Raw genomic sequence first — 24,845 nt, 5'->3', positions numbered from 1 at the left:
CCTAATGCCGTTGTAATGGTGGAAACCGCCTGATGCTGTTGCCGTAACGATCCCGCCATTGGATGGATGGATGGTTGCAAGAGGTCTTGCTGTAGGCACAATGAATACACCCCTTTTCTGTTCTATGATAACCATTCCAGCTATCCAGCACTGAGTAACTCTACCAGTCTGGGGAACGTTCGAGAGGCGGGAAGATTGGAAAGCTATTTTTATACTCCAGCTCAAGGGGTTTTGCTGGAGAACTGAGCACTAAATCCTATTACTGGTATGGAACTTTTGTTTGTTGGGTACTTCCTGTATCGACGTCCTGGCTTGGGGAAACTCTTTGAAGACTCACCAAGTAAACCTGCATTCCAGCACCACCCTAGCGGTTGAGCGCCAAAGAGGAGCTCGGTCGAGAACTCAACGTTGGACAGATGGTCTGCACTGATCATCAAGCCCCAACGTCAATCCCATGGGCACCCTTCTTTATGAATGGGGCGCCTTCCTCGACGAATGGGGGAAAGTCCGCACGAAAAATGGAGAAGAAAGGGAAACCTTAGGACTTATTTTAGGAACAAGCGGTGCACGAAAGGATGTGAGGAGAAAGTGGAGGTGCATACTGTGAAGGGGATAGAAGACCACCTGCAAGCCTATTACTAGGAAACTGGGCCGTGACAGAGGGAGACAGGACCGAAGAAGGAGTGGATGCCCTCCGGCTGACGCTCTGGCGCCCTATTCAATTCTAGGGGCATCCCGATATGTCGTAAACATCATATGGGGACGAATGGATAAGATGTTGAAAGTAGAATGCAATACCAAGCGTTAGTGAAGGGCGAGTTGTCTATCACTCATACATATTTAACTATATCGAGAAAGAATCTTCACACACATCAAGTTTGCTTCGAACGGAAGTCTTGATCCCAAACCAACAGCAGGACCCCGCCTTAAAAACGTCAGTATCTCCGCCCGGAATAGAGCTATAATGGCACTGGCACTACTACGTAATATGTTTTGACAAATTCTCGTGTAGCAGTCGCGCCCCAGTGAGGGGAGCTATAGTGGGCATCGGATCGACTTGAGCATGGTTTCCTCTTCGGCTCTACTGACCCAACGTCTCTCCTTCGAGTTGAACGGAATCATGCAGGCTCCTCCACCCTAGCATCTTATCCGTTGAATCTGGCCGTACGTTAGATATCCGGGGGATGATGGGTGGAGTAGAGAATTAAGCCCACCCTTCCTTCTTAGCTGCCAGATAGTAGGGCACTCTAACGATTTCGATTTCACAGCCCCTGTGCAGAACCCCACTCGCAGTCACACAGCGACCGACCTATAGTGGGTGGTGCCCCAGAATTCCCACGGCCACCGATGTGGATGATTCCACGACAGCCCCTGCGCGAGCAGCTATAATTGCTTCAGCGGGAGCTGTTGTCGGTACTGGAAATGTCCTCAGTTCCTCGATCCATTCTATCGCGTGGAATCCATCATTGGCTAAACAATCATTTGGTCAGGCCCAGCTATCTATAGTAGGGCGGGGTTTGCTCCAACCAAAGCCCTCCCTCTACATAGTAGGGCCCCTAACTATAGCCCCTACCCCTACCCTTACCAATAGAGACCGGAGCAGTAGAGAACGGAAGAATGACCTGACCCCTACCCCAACCTGAGGGACAGAGCCGGGAGGACGAGAGAGAACGGAGGAATGACCCAACCCCTACCTCATGCCAAGATTCTTTTTATTACGACCTTTATCTTGAGTTTGATCCAGTCAAAGAACCACTAGTAGCATCATATAGAGAAGCATAGGTGGAAGCACCACCCTTTAGAATAGTAGGGAAAAAGCACTTGTAGTTTACCTACCAGCAGCACCAATAGCACACGTTTAAGCACCTGTAGCAGCAGCCCTACTAGTTACGCATAGTATAAAACCACCAGCACCATATCTACCAGCATCGGCAGCTTCTTTCCTATAATCTCTCCTTGTTCCAACTACTTTTGGTAGCTCGTAGGGGCCAGGTTTTTTTCACACCCTGGGTAGATCCAGTTGAAGAACCAAAACCAATGTCATAGATAGCATCTCGCTCAGTTCCAAAAGCATAGCTAGCATTATATATCTATATATATATATATACATATACATATATATATATATATATATGTATATATGTATATGTATATGTATATGTATATGTATATATATACAACAGTAGAGACAGTTGTTTCATATCCTACAGCACCATAGAGTGTAGTTCCTATTGATCCATCAGTTTAAGCGGCACAAGCTGTTCCATACCCAGGAGTAGTTCCAGGTCCAGATTAAGCAGATCGAGATCCAGCAGTAGTAGTTTCTTCATATAGAGACCTAGCATCAGTGTAGATAAAATATCCACTTAGACCAGCACATTTCGAGAGTGCTTAGTTCGACGTTGACCCATAAACGGTAGCACCTCTCACCACCTTTCTCTTTCTCAGCCATCTAACCTAAGGTAAAGCCACTAGCTATACTACCTACTACTATCCACAGCCATTCTCCAATGAAAGAGGTAGTTAGAAAGCCCGTTGAAGCGTCCGAGCCAGTCAAGCCAGTTGAACCAGTAAATTCACCTATTGATCCATCAATATCATAATAGGTAGAGCCCTAAGGGGGTGTAGTTTCATCATTTCCAAATCGTGAGCGTGATTCAGTCCCTTATGATCGTGATGCAGTTCCTATACGATGCAGTGATCGTTCTCGATCTAGATCAGGATTCTAGTTACCAAGTTATAGATCAAGCAGCAGTGCCAGTACGAGCTTCATCGTCTTTGACAGATCGAGATCCAAAAGCAGGGACATTTCTCGCATCAATGGCAGTAGAAGAGCCTAGTGTCAGTATAAGAGCCAACATTAGTCATCTTTAGCCCTGGTGGGGGCCCTTACCCTTAAAATAGTAGGGGGTAGGGGACCGAGTTGAACAAAAAGCAGTAGATCCAGAGCCATAACCTCCAGATCGCATTCATGTTTAGACAGTCCCATTCATTGGGGATCCATATCGAGCAGATTCATATCGAGTTGGACTATAACCTATGAACTGAGTGGAGGTCTAAGTGGATATTTTATCTACATTGATGTTGCCTCCTTTGCTGGTAGTGCTAAGTAAATAAGGTCAACTTATTCTTCCACTATTCCTCGAACCGGAACATTATATAGGCGGCTCTGTGGGAACATCATCTGGAAAACATACATATGTTGGAACGATACTAGTATTATGGGCGGGGGTTCACATACATGGATTATACATCTACTAGCACGAGATTGTTGTCTTAACTTCCTGCTTCCTACTAGGATGAGAGTAAGCAGGTTATAAGCTCCCTCCCAATCCAAGACCAGGGCAAAGATGAATGGGAGAAGCCAAGACTGGAGTAAGCCCATACCTATTACCTTGCAGAGGAAGGAATATAAGTACCAGAGCCTGTTCGAGATCGAGACACATAGCATGTTTCATATCCACCAGTCCTAGCATTCCTTCACTCTATTCCAAATATAGATTCAAAGTGAGGGGATCTAGATCCATATGTACTTCAGGAGCCATAACCCATTAAGGATTCAACACTTCGCCCAAAGCTATATCCTATTTATAGAGCTATCAATAGCGGTTTACTACGAAAAAAGATAACCATTCATTAATCTCGGTGGTCCTTATCAAAAAGATTTTAAGCTTTCTACTGGCGTTCATGGGGTAGGGACAACAATGCAAAATATGCTAGCAGTGCTCCTTATCCCTTTGTTTTGAGCATGAGAGGGCTTGACTGTAGTCCCATTGAATTGTAGGGAGGGCTCCCGCTCATTGGGAAAGTCTAAAAGCAATAAATGAGCAGCAACATGAGGCCAAGAGCAACTATACTAGGGGGGGGCCACCGAGCCATAGGACAGTGGGCTACCCCTTTCACAACTGAGACGTTGGAGGCTAACACCTACCACGTCATTTCTTTTTATGATCTACACCCGGTTGCAAACTATAGTTGCAGTGCATCCCCACCTACCAGCATTGTTCCTGCCCACTGAGGGGAGCACACCTCATCCCATATTATCGACAAGCATATCGCAAACATAAGATCATACAGGACCTCGTATTCCATCAACTAGAATTGTTACTCTAGCCGCCCCTTTCTATAGTTTTTATGGGATTTAAAATAGACCCGAGATTTCTTTTTGCACTCCGCAGAAAAGAAGGAAGGTGGGCATTTCTCGCACACCTATTCCCCTCCAGGGAAATAATGCGTACCAGGCCATAGAAGAAGGCACTCACTACCAGGAGCCTACTATAGGGAGAGAGGAGGAGAGCTATGAGCATTAGAATAGTAGGGCCTCCTTAGGAAATCTCAATCCAGAATGGAGGGGATCACTATCCCTACACCGCTCGTACCCAATGAATACCCACACCTAGCCATAGAGCTTACCTGCTAGAACTCCCACCCACCCGTAATTAATTAGCCTGCTAAAGTAAGTCGGGGATCAGTTTACGAGGGCAAAGCTTACCTCAACTTACCTTTTCGAGGAGAGAAACGAGGTCAGGTATCAGAGCGCAAAAGGGAGCGAGCGGTCCTGGCCCAAGCAGAGCTTGTGGGTTATCAGAATAGTTAGAAGTGCTCAATGACTGGAGAACATCCCAGTTTGACCTTTCTCAAATTTTGTCCTTTATGCCCAATAGAACAAGTAACTGATGTAGACCGGTCCCTACAAGCCAGCAATTCTGGTTCGGATCGAGCACTGATTAGTAGCCCTCCCTCAAATTGGTCTAGGAGGAAGTAGCTGGGGCACACCGGCCTTATTTTGTTTCATCTATAAGGACCAGTGTCTCATTCTTTGTTTAGATCGTGAGTTCATGATAAGTCTCGCTTTCCTGAAACCCCTTGCGCTTAAGCAAACCCAGGGGTCCTACAAAAGTACCCCCATTAGAATTGTAGGGCATGAAGGCAAATTAATCCACCCATAGAATAGTAGGGCTAACTGGTAGGGGTGGGTATTGTCACTGTTCCCATTGCCTAGTAACTCTTCCTTCCTAGTAAGGGTAGGGTTGACCTGGGAAGGTTAAGGTAAAGTAAGGTCTCTCCCCTTGGTCCCTTACCTGGGCTCTCTCTATACCTTGTTTCCTTAGCTGTGTCATGCTGTGCTTGGTGCCTGATCCTGCAATCTTTCTGGCTAGACAATATGGGGCAAGGTTTGGTGAATGGATGCAATGGTCCCATCCTATGGTAGGAGGCAGAGTATGTGTCCCTTATCTGGTCTTATAGTGTCTCCTACGCTCGCCTTTATAGAATAACAACAAAATAAGTCGAGTGGTAGGTCTATAAAGGTTTCATTACTAAGGTTGGATGGGCCTTAACTGTTCAATAGTCTGAGGACGAGCAAGCGATTAGGAGAAGGTTCACCCATCCCACTACCTCGCTAAAAATTGCAAGCGATTAGGAGAAGGTTCAATAGTCCCACTACCTCGCTAAAATTCCATCCCTGACTTTGCACCATCACTAGTATACATGGGTAGGCCTTACCGTTTGTTCTGCAATGAGGCCATCCACTTTCTTTTATGCACTTGAACAAATGATCCACCCCTTATAATAGTAGTGCAAAGGCAAGAGCATCTGAGTAAGGAGCAAACAAAGGTGGGAAAGGCACTACTAAAGGGGGCATGTTATGTATATAATCTGAACCCCCTACTATTCGCCACCCTATAGTTCCCACCCACCCATGTTATGCATAGAATCTGACTACCATACTACAACATTAAAGGTCGGCCCCGTACTTTAACCCCTACTCTTCCATAGCTAATAAGGATTCCCTTCCCCTACAATTCGGTTAGGGCCAGATTCCATACGTAACATGTTGAACCTCCCCTACCCCGGGTTGAATGCTGAATATAAGGGTACTGATTAATCTAGAATTAATAAGCCATAATAAGAAGGGCTAGAATCGAGCTAGATTGACGCTAGAATACGCTAAATAGTTCTAGAATCGACACTACCCCTACTATTTGAAGGGCTTTATTGCAGTTCTAGAATCGCCCCATAGAATTGTAGGGGAATAAGGAGGAGATGCAGGGGGTTGGTGATGGAGTTTAAGCACACATTTAAGAAGCATATTAACCAGATCGAGATCCATACCCATATCCACAGTGATATCCATATCCAATAGCTTAAGAACAAACTAGTTGATCCAGTAGACCCAGCAACAGATCCCCTTCAAATGGTAGGGGTAGTGGCTTAGAATAGTAGGGCACTAGTTTACCTAGTTTACCTTGATCTAGTCAAAGAAGCAAGGGTTGCATATTCAGCACCATAAGCATTAGTAGAAGCAGCAGCATACCTTCCAGATCATGATCCAGATTATGATCTTCGTGGTCATGATTCAAATGATCGTGATCCAGAAATAGAAGCTTTGGTAGACCAGTAGATTAAGAAGATTGGTTCTATCATTATGCATCACTCATCAAATCAATTTCTGAGAAAGCAGCGCAGAATGGAGGCTCTCTATTTGTTTATTTGCATTAATCCTCTCCCGGTGGGGTGGGAGCACCCGACCCCCTTCTAAATATATGAGCTTCAAAAGAAGCTTCTAATTTTGGTTGTGTCATCCCAACTTCTAACCTGCACTAAAACAAATAAAGCACCTCTTCAAACTACTTAAGAGGTAGAGGGAGAAGGCAAGAGATGCACTCAACTGATATCTGAAGGCTTAGGGTCAATCTCCTATCGTTGGGAGAGGGCAGTGCAATATTACATAGATAGATATTAACCATGGTTGTATCTTAAACTGGTAAGGATGATGAATAATGATGAACAGTAAATACCCAACAGGTACTGAGAGGGGGGGGTGAATCAGTACACACAAAAACTTCTTCAACAACTTAAACTGCAAAGATTGCACTAACTGGCAAACAGTATCACCGATCTAAATCAAGGCACTACCGATAACACAATATGACTGTGAAAGACATAAACCAATTCATCTAGATCATCTTTAGACCTAACATCTCATCTCAACTTCACCCATATGCTTAAGCAAGTAAAAAATCATAAATACAATGACCATTGGATCAACTTGCATTATCGCTTAACAGAAAATACTAAAACATCACATGAAAAAGAATCACACATAACACAATGATTTTTCACGTGGAAACCCAACTGGGAGAAACCACGGTGGGGATGAATACCCACAAGTTGTTCTTGAACTCTTCTGAAGTTCGCTCTATTAGGAGCCTAGTCCGGTTAAAGACTTTACAACAGGTTCTGCTAGGAACCGATCCTGCTAGGGATCACCCAGTTAAGGGATGGCTAAATACCCAGTTAGAGGTTAAAACCCTGTTAAAGGTTACCTTGTCAGAGGATTTAAAGAACTCAATGATTTTGAGTCACCCTGTTAAAGGATTTACAAAAAGCCTATTAAAGCTACCCGATAAAGGGATTTTCCATCTGCTGAAATGGTTAGAAGTCAACAGGTAATACACTGATATGATAACAGCACTTAATGCCAAGGCAGATCTGCTTCAGTTTCTTTACATTTGTAATCACACTCTACAGATCTCTACTCATTGCTCTGGTCTGGCAAGAATCACTTCACACACATTCATTTGCGAACAACTTCAAATGAGAATCATCATCAACCTTATAGACAGCAATTAGGTTGGTGGCAAAAACCTAAAACCCTAAGCATCTAGGTTAACAATACAATCGGTCCGATCCTAACTATTTAAATACATTACATAGAGTAAAACAATCTTAAACAAATCTCAAGATGTTCTCCATCGTCCGTTCTTCACTGCTTCTGGAAGCTGATAACCCATCATGCGCTCTCCACTGTTTACTGTGATTTTGCACATTCCCGAGGTGGATAGAATCAATCTTCTTCATGCAAGATCCTCAAGGAGATTCTTCACACGCACAAGGCTGACGTGGAAACACGATCTAATCTTCATTCCAATGCTGACTCATCACAGGATGTCATCGGTCAAATCACACAGACTTGAAATGCATCAACTGGAAACCCTGAAGCTAAGACTACCAACCGGTAGTCATATCAAATGAAACCTCGATACAAGCTTTGCATATACCGGTTCACATTCCAACATACCGGTTCACGTTTTTGCATATATCGGTTCATACCATCATACCAGTTCACTTCATACTATCATACTGGTTCTCTTGCCAGTTTGCTTACTTCAATATACCGGTTCATACTTCAGCATATTGACATCAATGACAACATACAATATCATCATGTCATCAAACTCTGCACATATGCCAACAAAGGGTAGCTTTGGATTATGAATCGTTCAATTTTTGTATGTGAGAGATGTTGGACCAAGCTCTCGAACGGGCACTAAATCTAGAGGATCTCAAACAGGATATGGAATATTGGTAGAGTTCCTACTTTTAGTAGACGCGTACTGGGGTTTTAATACATTGGTACTTGGTCCATAAAAGAAATTCCAAACGAACAAATTCTAATTCCAGATTAACATTTTCTATTTCCCTTCCCCATCAATTTGGGCCATTGACGTCTAGACATACAATATGATACGAAGAGTCCCCCCATGGTAATTGATACTTTAGTTAAAGCTCTCGCCTCCCTCATCTCTGCTACTTATGCCGCTATCTCCTGCTTTTTACCCCGAAACTATATAATATAAAACTGGAAGCTCTTGAATGGAAACTAGTGGGGATGCTGGCTTTCGAATGGGTGGGGATGCTTATGCTGCTACTACCTTCGCTGCATAGCCTTGAGCAATATATCAATCGCCAAAATGACTCGATCCAAATCTCCAGTGGGCTCTAGTCCTGGAACCATATTTGCGCCTATGGCCTTTGTTACCTTTGATGGTACTATTGGTGCTGCTTGCTTTTATGAGGGTGGATCAACAACAATTGGTTATGAAACTAGAAGGAATGCTCGCTCTGTAATTGGTTATGCCTTTGTTCTTGTTGTGCCTACCCTTGCCCTTGCCTCTATTTCTGCTGGTGCCCCCGCCTCGGCTATCTCTGTTGCTGGGATATCGATCTGTGGGAATAGGTCCTAGAACGATAGTGAAGAATAGGTTCGGATGCAACCTTACCCCTGCCCACGAGGGTGCTTCTGGAATTGAATCTTATGCTTTCACTAGGTAAACTTAAGAAATATCAATGACTTCTTTCATTGCTCTTGCTTATGCTACCTCTGCCTACGACGCCTTAGCAACTACCAGTGAATCTGCATCATATAGAACTTAATCTGTTGCTGGTATTCTCTCAGATGCAGCGAAGTAAACTGCTTCTTCTTCTATTGATTTTTCCGCATGCTTAGCTACCTATGCTTCTTTCTCTTCGGTATCATTCACTAAATCAAGGCAAAGTACTGCCTATGCCTCTGTGGCCTTTGATGCTTATACCCCGCCATCAATGGGTTCTCCAATTGGATCTGGAACTGCGCATGGATCGACTGCATAATCAAGGTCAAAATCAACGGCTTAATCAACCGACTCAACATCTGCTACATCTCCTGAATCGACTTCTAAATCTATATATGTTGCTCTGGATGGATTTGCTCCTGTAGGGTGGTCTGGTCCTGTGAGATCTGGTCCGGATAGATCTGGTTCTGTAGGGTCTGGTGAATCAAAGTCAGAATACAAATCCAAATCTCGATCATAGGCATTAGCCACCGTAGAAGAGGCACTAGTAGTAGCAGCAGCCACACCCGGCTATGGTAAAGGCCACCATTAGCGAGAGGAGTTTGCATCACTAGTAGCAGGTTAGAAGCAAATTACCGTTACGCAGACCCAACGATGAGAATTCCATCTCTTCTCCATGGTGATACTATAGTTGGTTTCCCATATGGTGGTTCACTATGTGGTGGTGGTTTTTATTCGTACGGTGGTTCTTTATATATTAGGTAGTTCTCTCCATCCATTGGTGCTAGTGAAAGGGCTGGATAATTGGTTCTTCTATGATGGATGTTTCAACTGGGTCTATGACTACCTCTGCTGGTGGGTATGTGTCTTGATCTGGAAATGAGAGGGTTGGGTATCGATCTCTAACTGCATAATCTAAAGAAAGGGCGGCTGGCTCTCTAACTGGAAGATCTACATCTGGCACTAAAGCTACTACCTCTACCTGCTACTTACCGTGCTAATACCTATGCTTATCATACTAAAGAACCAGCTACTTAATCTACTAGTACTACTGATGTGGGTACTAGATCTTGGTAAAAAGAATAAATTCAAGATATTTTGATCGGTTGGTTGGAAAATATATATATAGAGGGGATAAAGAGCAGAGACGCTCAGAGTCGAACCAAAACAAAGAAAGAGATCTTTCCTCTCCCGATGGTTGAGTTTATAAAGACCGTAAAGTCAGATAATTTGGAAATACTTTAGATAAGGAACGGAGTGCTCGACCAAGCCTCTACAACCAGTAACTTAGGAGTTGTGTTCATTCTTTCTGTTATCTCTAGTTCTAGTTACCGACACTCGTGGGGCAAAATAAAGTGGCTTACAAAAAGATCGATCATAGAACCTCAGTAAATACTTGGGAAAAATAGGGGGCCCTTAAATAGCCATAGCCTATAGGTGCATAGATAATTCCAGGTCCAACAGTAGCATTTGAAATATGCCAGTAACAGATGGAGGAAGTAGCATACCTAGGAGCAACTATAGCCTGGGAGTAGTTATTAGTCTTAAATAATAGTGTTATCGGTCCCTCTCTTTTAGGGCAACTTCATAAGTCATTGTTTCTCCTATTGAATTGAAGCACATATTTAATAAGCACCATCAACCCCTACTATCTATAAGGGCACTTGGTTGAGTGAAAGCATCAGTAGCTTCGGTATAGAACACAAAAGCACAGGTAGCAACTTGAGTACCAGATTTAGATATTCTAGTTAGAGATTTAGAACCACTAATAGCTTCGGTACAGGCACTCCTTATTTAGTAAATAATTGCAGCTCGACTCAGAGGAGTTAAAAGAGAGTAAAGGCAGATCAATATTGAGAGTTAGAAGGAGCCGGAGCATCCCTTCCAGTCCCATTTCTTGGAAATCCAAGGCCTCTAGATTGAAAACCATAAACAGTTGACCAAGCCCTACTATAATAAGCTTTGACCCCCATAGTAAAGCGATAAAAGGGGTGATGCCCCTGCTTTCTCCGTAGTCTATGCCTTTGATTCTTAGTCAACTCAATCTAGAACTGCCATAGAATTGTAGGGGACCGCTGGTGGCTCTTATTCTGACTATGGCACTGAATCTGCAAAAACTTGGCTGGAATTGGTTCTTAAACTAGAGGATCTAAAACTGGTAGATCTACATCGGGATATGGAACTACAATAACAAGCAAAGAAATACGTACTTGCTCTCATAATACGATGTATTCTTTGGTGCTTCGATGGAAGTATCTAAATTCTGCATCGTTCACCTCCTACGGCCCCACTTCGATTACTACACTAAGACAAGCACCCCAACCCTGCATGTTAGACCAACTCCCGTCCACTGCCTTGCTCTTTGGTCCCAAATGGATTGAATCAATGCATTCATGTGGGAAACGGGGACTCCAAACCCACCTTAGGGAAAAATTGAGCCGAACACCGACCTATTCTTCTTAATTCCAGAGAGACTACTACTGGAGATACACCTGACCATACCAACCAAGGGTAAATCAGGGACTTGCAGATATTGTCCATGTAGTTTTGGCACGGAAGGGTTAGATGCGACGGGCCCATGTATGGATTGGATGGGGATTGGCTAAGGATGGATTGGAGGCGTAGTCATCGCATAAATCAGAGGCATAGTCATGGGCCACATATCAGAGGTTTTGGAATTGGCCATGTGGACTCAAATGGAAATTGGTGGTGGCTCAACAGCTAGCTTTTAAACGGGCTATAGCACTGGCCTGCATTTAGCTCTGCCCCCCCTACTATATGAAAGGTTCTCCATTTAAAACTGTTGGTGGTGGTTATGGATCCAGATCTGTAACTCGATATTAAACCCCTAGAATAATAAAACTGGAACTGGCAAGGATGAGTAACAGAGGCATTGCCTTTAGGTGCTAGTAAATCAGCGTGTATCAGAGGGAGCATGAGGAGGAGAGACAGGGGGAAAAGGGGAACCAGAGGTGGGCGCTAAAGGGACAAGACCAAACATAGGAAAGTAGGATCCCCTACTTATATAAGGGGACTAGAGCATGGGGAAGCAAGAGCACGATCAACTAGAGCATAGGTAGTTGACCTCACATATTTGAATCCGGATCCTTCAAGTCCGCAGCCCTCTTCGAGATTTATACCCAGTACCGCCAGTAGCATGGTAGAGAGGCAAGGGTAGCACCCACAGAAGCAGTAGATAAGGTTGCAGGTGGCAGAGTGAATGGCAAAGATGGCAGAGGTAGTTGAATTAGCCAGTTGCCCCATCCATTTTAGTTCACCCAGCTGTATCCCCGAGATCCACCAATAGCAAGGGCATAGGCACCGAGGACAAGCGGTAGAGACAGTAACACAGTGAGCACTATACCCTGTCCTTGTTCCCCCAATGTAGCCACGTGTTCTCCTCTGTTGGGTTCTGTTGTCCGCTCCAACTTGAGACGAGTAGGTGGTGTTCCGCTGACTAGTGTTTGTTCCCAATATTATGAAGTAGCATTGTTCCGTTCACTCGATCCTCCAACAGAAGAAAGATATTGAAAACCCCCTTATTATTTGAATGGGGTATAAGGGGGTAAAGATCTGGCTACAGTAAATCCACCAGCAAAGTTCTCGATTGGTATGGGCCCCGTGACACCCTTTATATAAATAGGGGAGCCAGATTATTATATTCCAGATCATGGTCCATATTATGATGCTCGTAGAGATAATGATGTTGGTAGAGATTATGATGCTCGTCAACGCCTTCGTAATCCATTTCCAGATCCAGAAGGAGCCATAGCAAAGGTTGCAAGGGTATAGGAAACGGGAGTAGGGGCAGTAGGATATACACCAAAAGTAGAGGTAGAAACAGCAGAGGTATAAGCATTTCAGCCGTAAATCCAAAAGATGATTCTCGTGATCGGGGTGACGAAGCAAAGCTAAGGGTAGCTAGAGCAGAGACAGGACCAGCATACCTATTCCGACTTCTTAAACATCCTCAGTGTTCCAACTTTACACACATGCACCACTCGATACGAGATGAAGGAGCTAAAGATGTCCTCTACTCACGTTGGCTTTGGCCTTAAATTGGTTAATCTCTAAGGAATAAGTAAGTAACTTAGGTACATTAAGTGACTCGACCGATATAGGAGGTCGAGGTACATTAAGAGAGAGGCTATATTATTTTCTTAAGATATGTATATAAGGTGAACTAAGGAGGAAACACCACACACCCACCTACTTCTATAAGTGTTGATCAATACTTATAACTAACTCAGTAGTAGGGGCTTGGCCGTTTTTCAAAGACAAGCCCTTATCTTGTTTGTTTGTGCTGTAACTCGATAACTCATTTATTAGCTATTTCATTCTTCTTCGGTTAATAAAGGAAAAATAAACCCCTGATGCCTGATCAGCCTTTTCTTGCGAGCCCTCTTTATTTACCCAACATCCCACTTCTGATTCCCGTTCGGACTAACCAACTTAGGGAACGCAGAAAGCGTCCACCCACCTATTTAGATTAGATTGATTGGGCCCACATTTAGTTAGTTCTTTTCCCTCCATTCTATCCCAATGCGCCCAACAGGACCTCGAGTTAACTATGGGGCGGTTGTATTCACTGATCAATGATGCTTAGGTTGGTGTACTTTGGCCTTTCCCGAATTGGCTTCCTCGAAGTTATTACCACCATCTATTGTCTCGGGTGAGATGCACTCCCAAACTGTATCTTACCAACCGATAGCCTAGCCACCCACCCTTATTTAGTTGTTTGGTTCATTAACTTCATTCAGTCATGTAGTTCACTTAGAAGGCAAGGGTTCCGAAGTCAGACTGACAGCAGTCCGTCAAGGTTACTACTTTATTTCTTTCAATAAGTACAAGAACGATAAAGGCGTGGTGGCCCACCTTTGGCCAAGCCCACAAATAATGGGGGGTAGGGAGTCCAACAATTATAGATAGGTACTACTCCTACCCATCGAAATACATTCCAGTAGGTCTCGTAGTTATCGAATAGGTATCATCATTTTCCATCCATTCCAAGTTAGTGAGCCGTATTCGGTTAGGGCACTTGATTGAGTATGATTGCCAAGAGAGAAAGGAATGTAAGGTGTAACCTATTTCTACATAAAGTGGAAAACAAGTGCTTGAAATTTGATTGAAAAGGAAGCAGATGAAGTAGAGCCGGTTAAGAGCGTTTTGGATTACCCCTTCGATTATGTTCGTTTAGCGGTGATGTTCCACGAGCCCTGGTCCAACATAGGGGGACAACCATCCCGATCAACTTTAGAATATCTTCTACCCTTCTAACTTCTCTCCACCATTGTGATAAATCTACCTCACAAACAAGAAGCAAGATGGACCCTTTCCCTCTTCAGACAAAGTGTTTCACGTGATGGTTGGGCCCATCCGATTGGATTTGGATAGAGAATGGCACAACCCCTATTTTGTTTCTGTTTTTTTCCAAAATGTGTAAGGGTAGGAAGCAGTACCCACACCATCCAGAAGTGTAGCTCATTCCATCGATGCAATGAATAAGCATTTCCTCTCTTCCCTAGACATGAAATTCATTTCGGCAGACAGCGAGCGAGGCATAGGCCGTAGGAAGGTGACAGGTAACGGAAGGCAATAGCATGCTTTCTTTATAGATAGCCCCCAATTTACCACCCCTCAAGTGCAGAGGTGAGAATAGGAGAAGAGTGAACCTAGCCCACTCTTCAAACTAAAATAATCGAGGACTAGCACTAGTTCTGAAATTGGCTATGGGACTGACTCTTGCTCTGGCTTTCTCCTAGTTTTAGAGACTCATAAAAGTGGGTACAGTGGAACATCTGATCCAGCATGTCTATATGAGTCTAGCATCATTTTCTTATCACTCTTCTCTTCGCTCGGCCCATACCCCCGCAAGGGTATGGAATCAGTCGAGAACTTCTTCTTCTTCTTCTTCTTTCTTGCAAGCACTTCTTATTTATTGTGAAGAAAGTCTCATTAGTACTTCTAGCCAACAGAGAATATCTACCTTTTGAGTACTTATAGCCAACATATACTATCTACTTGTTTGATATATCTCTATATGCGACAACTAATTTGATATTCATTAGTACTTATAATTCTATATTAGTACTCCCTGCACTAAATAGTTAGAAGTGGAGTGAAGAAGCATTTGCATAGCAGGTTAGTTAAGCAGGTCAGTAATGACTCCTCCTCATGATGGATATCAGTAAGTGCCATCTCCTCATGATGGGATAAGAGATAGAAATATAAAATTATGGATATATAGATATATAGATATCTCCAATTCTGGATAGATAGATAATTATGGATAGTTATAATTCGATATATAAAATTATGGAGAGATAATTCTCAAAAGAGGAGAGTTCTAATTGGAGAGTTAGAATTTTATGATGCTTGACTAATCCATGTTGTAGATGTTCCTTCGACTGTACCCACTTTTATGAGTCTCTCAAGCTAGGAGAATTGGTCTCCTAGCTCGCATGGGGTGAAATGTTCTATTCCCTTGGGTTCGTTACTCCCCAAGTTGAGGGTATAATTCTCCACCATAGAGCGTTAGTTCATAGAAGTGTTTCATCCTGAAATAGCCGCAGTCCCCTATGGCTTCATCGAACTTGACTGAAGGTTTATCACTCCGGGGTTCCGTTCTCAGTAATGACCACTCCTCAAAGCCACCGTAGCGGGGATGCCCTTTCAGTCAACCCTTGGACTACCCCCGATTTGCACTTCTCCTCCCTCAAGTTAGTAGTTGCGGGTCCCCTCTCCATTTCCGCTAACATTCCAAGGCCACCCCAAGGGGAATTGCTGGGGCGAGAGAGCCCTAGCCCTTTGCTCATCTTAAAGATCTTGGTCAACTAGCTTTCACTTGATGAAAAGAGAATTGAAGTTTTCATCCAAGGGTGTCATTTCAAATAATGGTCCTCATAATATTGTATCTAGTAAGGCGGACTACTAGCTCCCACTTGCTAAGAAATACTGGGCCACTCGATATTACCAAAATATCTCCCCCCAATTACATATACAAACTACTGTTTTGGGGTGGGCAGCCGACCCTTTAGGCCCGAGCCAATGGGGGTGGTCGGTTTGCCCGAGCTGGGAGATTTTGCCCTATTCAATGTTGGACCTATCTAACCATCTACACTGAAAAACTACACTCTGGGCTATCCCAAGGAAGTCGTGGGTATATTTGATCCCCATGGGCGATAGTCATACCATTCGGACTAACTTGGTTCTTAGTCTCTTTCATAACAGAGATGAGATGGTTAGCTTAGTTGCTATATATACATCACATCTTACTCAAGAGAATGCTTCATAGTAGGGGGTGAAATGACACGAATTGGGCGAAAAGGCAATCGGCAAAACGAGCAAATTCCAATGCCCCACCAATTTGAACCCCCTAATACAATGGCCACAATTTAGGGTATGGTTTATGAGCTAAATAGCTCAGAAATTGGTTAAGAGAGGTGGCATCCTGAAATGACCTGTAATTGAGCCTTGTTTTTCTTCATCCGATTTTGAATGTAGCAAATCAAATTTTGTAATTACGAGCCCTAACCAACATGATTGATTGAAAGAACCAGGTGTCTCCATAGGGTGACCGTGAATCATAGTTCCCCGGGGGCCCAGGGAAGTCCTATCATCCCACCTACCTATCGAGCCCCCCCCCCCCCACAACTCATATAGAGTTGGAGTTAGAGGATAGATAGGGAGGGGCCCTCAATCTTCTGAAGTCGGTTGCTCGTCCTGTCAGCCTCTATCCCTATATATACCTGGGGGGAGAAACTGCCCTATACCTATATAGAATAGATAGCTACCGATCATTGGGAAGCCCTCGAGTGCCTACTCATCAAGCTAGAGACAATGATAGACGAGTGCCAACTATTGCTACCCTAGCCCCGGAACCCCAACCAACGGCTATAATTGAAACAGGGTTCTAGGCCCTTCAATATAATATATTATTCCCTGGGGTAAGAATATGATATTTTTGCAAAAAAACCACTTTTTTTCCAACTATGCTAGATTCATTTTTCATATTATTCGGCTGCTAGTATAGTTATATACATTGCCTCCTGCAGCTATAATGGTTCTCGAGGGCCCCCCTCTTTTTAATTAGCAACAACTATAATAAGGAGGGCCATATAATTTTTAGGCTCCTCGAAATGACTGTTGAGAAATTAATTAAGTAGGGCCCAAGGGTTTATAGAATAGTTGCCCCCTACCTTACAATCCAACTTCTCATTGTCAGGTAACCAACCTTCCTTTCTAGTTAGGTCCCTCCAGTCAAGGCTATAACTCCCTGATGTCGTTGAGATAGTTGAGGGATAGTTGCCTTAGAATAGTAGGGGCCCATCCTCCACCTCCGGGAGGGAATTCTAGTTGTAGGATAGTTTCTACTACCGAGGGTGAATGAAGCCAAACAATCCAATGCCAACTTCTCTATTGTTGTCGGGTAACCACCCTAAAATTATATGGCTATAATACCTGCTGATTGAACCTGCTATTGAGCTTGTTGTTCTATAACTATCCCTCGGAAGAACTGTTGGCTAGCTAACTATCTATTCTACGGAGTGAAAGAAACAACCCCGCAAGCACTACCAGTTGAACTCCCTTTAGCCTCCCAACTATTTAATTGGGCTAGAACTCAATAATAAAGAGGGGGGCCTGCTGATAAACATCTGAAAGCTTGAATAGCTATCCTACCTGAGGGTGTAAAGGATGGCACCCCTGGTTCAGGATGGCTAATTAATATCTCCCTTCCGAAGCTTTCAATCCAACAACCATGATCCCCTTAAAATAGTAGGGCATTGAAATGTTTTTCTTGTTGTTTCAAATCAATAGGGATCTTACTCTAGTAGGTGAATTAATGAACGCATTAATCAGCCCCAGTGGAATATGGTGCATCCAAGCGGGGAAAAACTCAATAAGTCATATCCGGAAAGAAAGCATTAGCAGTTGACCAGGAAGGAATTACATTGATGTGCCAAGGAATGGAACCAACTGGAGGGGAATGGGTGCAACTGTGCTCCATGGATTCTTCTCACCTCTTCTTGCTTTTAGCAGGATCAAACCCATCAATCTAGGGAAGGTAATCCATAGGAAAGGGATTCAATCCTAATGCACTAGTCGTATCGACAAACAAACATTGGGAGAAGCAGAAGCAGAGAAGCAACCATAGCGGTGCTGGGATCTAGGAGATTCAAAGGTTGGCCAACCCTTTGAGTGATAAAAAGCTCACTTTGCCAACTATACAAAATTCCACTTGTCATGCCCTAGAGAAACAATAGGCGGTGGGTTTTCTTAGGCAAATGCCAATCCTAGATTTCCTAGTTATCTCAAACACAAAATGTCACACTTTCCAACTGCTCCCCAATATATAGATAGTGGGGGAATGGATTGGTGAGGTTCTGCACATATGTCTGGCATGACTTGTCATGTTTTTCAAGCGGTTTACGTCCACCCATGCATTTGAAGTGGAGCCTTGAGGTGGTTGGTTCGACTCCATGCCTGAGGAAGATCGGATAAAAGAAAGATAGGGAGACGGATGGATCAAAAGCAACAATCGACACAGGGGAACTCGAGATAAACTATGATTTCAAACCCCCTACCATTCTATAGGTTGCTCTAGCCTAACCAGCTTTCCAAGGTTGACCTGACAAAATAAAAAAAAGAAAGATTTCTATCACCCACTCATAGGCATCAATCTGAGTGACTCCTTTTTTTTTTTACTTGGCTTCATTGTTGATCTTCCATCCTTGCCCCATAGAATTTTAGGGAGCCTTTATATTACTTATATAAGGATTATCACTTTGAATGGTTGGATGCGAAAGTAGGATATTTGCCGAAGAGAGCTTACTGGTTACACAAGCAGTCATCTATCCATTAGTCCCTCGCCTATCCTATCAATGTGCCCTTATTCCTCTCCGGTAGGGTCTGGATCCAGAAAGAAAGCTATCAAGAAATACAGAAAGAAAGGAAGAATATTGGGCTTAGAGGCCTTGGCTACACAACGCTCAATTCGTTCACTTCCCACCCTTCCAACTGATCCAATTACTTTCACACCTTGCTTGGGGATTTCTACTCTTTTATTTGGGACTTGGATCCTTGCATTGGGTAGCTTATAAAAGCAAAGCCTCCCCTGGGATGACACAACTGGAATTGACCTTAACAGTTGAGCCATTTCATCCCTCTCCAACGAAGCAAGCAGGAGCGAGAGGTAAGTTCTCGACCTTGAAAGAAATCAAGATAGATATCTACGACTGAACCCTTTTGTGGAAGTATAGTTCATCAAGGCTTTAGCCTACGAGTTGAGTGATGGTTTGTTGGCCCAACTACCCTTTAGGCAAGACCTTATCGTTTCTCCTTGACTTACAGGATTGGCTACCAAGCTCCTTTTTTCTAAACCCTCAACTTGAAGTCGATCAATAAAAACAATGTGTTGGTTCGCTTGGAGCCCCTCTCGCCTTAACCAAATGGAGAGGAGACAGAGCGAGTCGAGTCCCTGATTTCTTTCTTTGTTTAAAGGCCTTCCTTCGAAACTATGGGGCATCTACCCTAAAATTATAAGGGGTTGTTTGTTAGCTTTTGTTTTGCATTTGCCCAGTAAGGAGCTGACACCTTCATTCATTGACTTGGATTTCTTGCCATTAGGATTGATATTCCTACTATAGATGTGCCAGGATGATGTCTGAAACAAGCAGATGGATGATCAACACAGGTTCAAGCCAGATAAAACACATAAACACAGGGAGAAGTCCGCCCGTTAATCAAGGTTCCAGGTCAACCCTCCTTCCTCAATGCCCCCGGTTCTCTTAATTGATTTCAAGATTTCATTGCTCTACTAAAGGCATTTAACCCAGCCAAATAGAATGGAGGATCTTTAATTCACTTCACTGTCTTTCTTTATTTATTTCTTGATTTCTTTCTTTCCTTCTAGTAGCTCCCTGAGTAAGATAGGTGGAGTTAGAATGTGCTATGATGGCTGCAATGGGCAATGCGGTACTTTTAGTCAAGGGATATCATCTCTCTCCCTATTAGAAGGTCGGTCGAGGCCCTCTCCCTTTGGTCGAGCCCCTCCGGTCCTCCAGTCCTCTCCTTTGAGCCCATTTATAAGGTCAATTGAGTGCTTTACCCCGACTTCTCCTTAGGTTAAGGCACCACCTGGAATGAAACAACTAAAAGCGAGAACCCTAGGTAGCGGTTTACTCAATGTGTTCGTGCCAGCAGGTAAGGCCCCAAAAGAAAGAAAGAAAGCTTTCACCCATTTGCAATCGGATGGATGGTATTCCTACTATAAAAACCTAACTCACATGCACCCCTATGGATAAGGATGAATTGCCATGATTCATTGCATCGGCTCAGGAAACAGGATCTTGACTTCCAGCAGTTGTGAGTGATTGATTCCCCTAGGAGTTATGGCAATGACAAGGTTGCCCCCTACCCCCTACATAGGAATCTTGGGTTTAGATGGGGAGAGTAGAGGAGAGGATATGTTTGGAGTGATGATCGCCGCTAGCGGCACTCGAGGGCTATAATAAATTTCAATTCTCTTACGGAAGTAAACGAATCAAAATCAGGGGTGAAGGCACCGCGGGTACTTAGCGGCATATCCAACTCTAAATACTAATATAAGATCCAGGTGGATAGTGACCGATCCATCGACATATAACTGACAAATCTAGCCAATTGATTTCCCTAAGTGGAAGGGTCGAAAAGTACACTTTTTGCATTTGGACATATCTGTAAAAGCCAGGAATGGTATTCTGGTAAGCAACCACGTCTCAAAGTGTGAAAAATCCATTGGAATATATATATGGAAAATCGAGAGAGATTTGACTAAGAATTTGGGTTGGGAAGTGACATTTTTTGCATTTAACATATATGGCAAAGTTAGCCAAATCTCATTCCAGGTCGGATGGGCACAGAGGCTTCGAAGCTGGGAGAGGGGTTTGGAAATGATAATAATTCATCTCAGCATGGGCGAAAGTGGAGGATTTCTATTTCACTAGTAAGATTAGTAATGAAACATTAATTTTTGTGTGGGACATAACTGGGAAACCATACCCTTATATTTCAGTAAGCAAACCCACTTAAGAACAGAACAAATTGTGTTCCGTATATATGGCAAATGGTAGGATTCAATTTCATTGAGTAAACCGATCTTGAAACATGAAATTGTCTACTAGACATAGCTAGCAAATCTAGGATTTTTTCCATTTCTCGTTTCATCCCCTCTCTCATTGGATTTCAAACGAATGCTCCCCCTAGTCTCTCTGCTTTATTTGCTTCGGAATGAATAGGTGAAGAGGGTTGAAGTTAGCCGGCCACTTGTTCGACTCTCTTTCCAAAGGCTCAGTGGTCAAAAAGAGGATTGGGAACAAAAGGTGCATTTAGAAATTCCTCTCCTTTGGTTTGGTCGAGTGCCCTCTCCCTCCCTATGGTCAGTCGAGCCCCTCCGGTCCTCCGGGCCATATACAATAGAGTGACTTGACACCCTTCTCACCCTAAAATTCTATAGGCAGTCGAGGGATGAAGGAACTCGACCTATGAAGCAGCTTGAATCATTGGTTCGAGTGATTTATCTTCCATTTTCCTATGTTTCGCCGATATGTCTAAACACTATTTGTTCAGTTTCGAGATGGCTTTACTTAGGCAGATTGATCAGCATTATTTTTTAGTCCTGTCTGGACTCAAAAATGGAACAATGATACTACTATTGCCAGTGAATCGGCTTGGGTACAGTTTGCCATTCCTATGCCGATGGATCGTACTTCACTCCTTTTGTCTTCTCCCACTTGACGAATTGGACAACAGGCTCTGGGCTATACTACCTTATCGAACCACTGTACCCCCCATAAAGGTGGGCAGAGCTGGCCTTCTCGAGTTGATGAATGATGGAGGAAAGGGCACTCCCACCCATTATATACTGATTAACGAGTGATGGCAAAACTATTTAATGTTCGGAGAATCTATTGATAAATCAAGAAGCTAAAGTCGGAGACGAAGATTTCTATAATTCACCAAATACGTATGAACAACTGGGTCGAATCGGTAACCCAGAACCAATCCTTTTAGCAAGTCGAGTTGACCAATCTCTCCTCAATGGCTCGAGTTCTTAATCCATTTATAATATGGGGGTGCATCTTCAAGTACGATGGATGATCGCGGGGGGGAAGGAGGTGCTATTCTATCGGCTATTAACGAATGCCTGTAGAGTGATCAATTGAATGATCAAAACTTGTTTCAAAGTGATCTAGCTCGTACCAATTGCAAGGGTGCATCGTCTAATAAGAGCAAGTGCGTATTTCCCATCTGATTGTACAGTGCAAAACAAATGATTTATTTAGTTCATTTCAGTGGTGAATCTTTCTTTGGTGAATCTCGGTGAATCTTTGGTGATTTGGGTGATCCATTTATTTAGTTCTTCTCTTAGAGTTATCAATTTCACAGCACGAAGAATGCATCTGCCCTTATTTTATTGTTCAAACGAATGAATGGAAGTTGTACCTACTACCTCTGGTAGTGATGTGTCATAATCGCTAAGCGCGCATAGTTAACCAGAAATGTACCTTCTCCTGGGAGTGTGATTGATCTGTCGTAACAAAACAAGTTATCTGTGCACCCATCGCGTGAGCGAGAAGCTCGGATATAGAAGACTAGTGGACCGGCCGACCATTATAGAATTGATTATTCATAGGAGCAATTGGAGGCATTTTAGCCGATCGATAGTACATCCAAAGTAGCTGAGAAGCTTTCACACGGTGCTCGAAAGCACGGAGCGATCTAAGCCCAAATCTGTATTGAGGGTCAGTCCAACGTAGGTGCACAACACGTTTGGCTGATTCGATTGCTTGGAGCTTAGCCTTGGGTGCTATAGGCCCCGCACAGGTCGAGAGAAGCCACAAGAACTCGACCTTCCCATACGAAGAGGCAGCTTCCACAGAATGAGACTGAGTGCAGTAAACTCCCGGTAAAATCTGCGAACGTGCTAGGATGGTTATAGGCCTCGTAGCTACTGACAAAAGTATCAGTCGTAGGTGTATTGGTTGGTATAATGCAAGTTCGGATTCCAGCTCGCAGTAGCTCAAACGCACACTAGCGCAGTGGTTGCGTCCAGGATGGCCTCGTTGACCAAGGAACCGAATGAAGTGAAGAAGATCGGGTCAGAATAAGACGCCCACTGACAAGAGAAAACAAAAGATTGGAAAACGCTAGGCCGATCCCATTCTCAGTGATCTAAGTAACTTCACACCCACTGCTTTTGGGGAAACCCAAACAGTGCTCCAACTGAACAACCATGAAGAGTAGAATTGATAGCTAATCAGGATATCCAATAACAAAGAATGGGTTTCGCACTCACACCCAAAAAAATCTATTATTGACAAGCTGAACACACCTAAGGAATTACTCTTATCTAGTAGGCTTGTTGCTTACCCTTCAGGCTTAGGACTTCATTTCTCTCATTTTTTCCGGACTTGCTGCTCACATTTACATAGGGAGACCACCTATAAGAATGGGCACCTTCATAACGAAGGAGGCGAGAGTTTCAGTTACCATTGCCATAGTAGGGGCCTAAAGGTCGGCTTGCCGAGAAGACTCAAAGACTTAGGGTATGGGGATAAATATTATTATTATTATTTATACTACTTATGGATTTATGAACGAAGCTCTGAGAGTAACAAATGCACATATTAGAGTAGGTAGTAGCGATCTCTAGAGTGCATCGTTTATATATTTGTGCATACCACTATGGTTCTGGGTTGGAGCATCTCCGTTGATCTCCTTCCAAGCAAGTAAGGTGTCGCAAGACATTGATGTTCCAGCAACAAGACAAAGTGACTATGCCTTTTTCCAAGAATCAACAAAATCGAGTCACATGCATTCTTTGGTAGGTACTACGAGCGGGAAGCATCTATAAATCTCTCTCCAAGCATGACATTATTTCTAGTTTTTATAGTATAAAGACCTAGTTGTTACGCACAGCTCCGAATTAGATCGTCAAACCAACTGCTTCCCTATAGTGAGACAACTAGATTATCTGAGTTAGCCCCTTCTTTGAAACACACCCATTGGATATAAAAGTTGACTACATCTGGTTGCTACGGCTTAGGCCATTTAATTTCTTGGATCTACCCCAACAAAGTATCTCTATACGCGGCACCAAAGATTGAGTCTGCTCAAGTCTTGTCTGTCCTCCCTGGAAACGAGAAACAACTCTGGCCATACCAAAAAAACCTCCATGCACAACAAATTGAATCTGTGCATATGCGGTGAACAAATTCTCACGTGAAAAAGATGTGTCCCCTACCCTCAGCAGAAGTAGCCATTTTCCACCCAGTTCAATAATGTTCTGGGACAAGGATTTGGGAAAGAAGTTCTTTCAAGTAAACCAAAATTTACACTCATCATGGTCTGTATGGCCTGTTCCCTACCCTAAGCGGAAGCAACCATTTTTCTCAAATTCAGACAGAAGTTTTCCAATTTATATCGTGCGGTGCACATATAAAAACTGCTCCCCATGATGTTCTTATTAGTAGAGTGTGACGGGAAGAAGCATGCAATTTAATGGTCTGGGTAGTAGCATATAACATTTTGAAGGAATTCAGGGAGCTTTCGTCGCCCTTTACCTTTTGTCGAGAAAGTAACTCTTCCTCACGTAGTTCGTTTAAGGTAACCCCTTTCCGATGTTGTCAAGTGTTCGATGCTGACCCCCCATTCATCCCTATATCTAGGGCTGGCTAGATATGGTGGTTG

This window comes from Cryptomeria japonica, chromosome 4 (genome assembly GCF_030272615.1).
Source record: "Cryptomeria japonica chromosome 4, Sugi_1.0, whole genome shotgun sequence".
In the NCBI taxonomy this organism is placed as follows: Eukaryota; Viridiplantae; Streptophyta; class Pinopsida; order Cupressales; family Cupressaceae; genus Cryptomeria; species Cryptomeria japonica.
The sequence above is the reverse complement of the archived record's forward strand: the minus strand, read 5'-3'. Positions refer to the sequence as shown.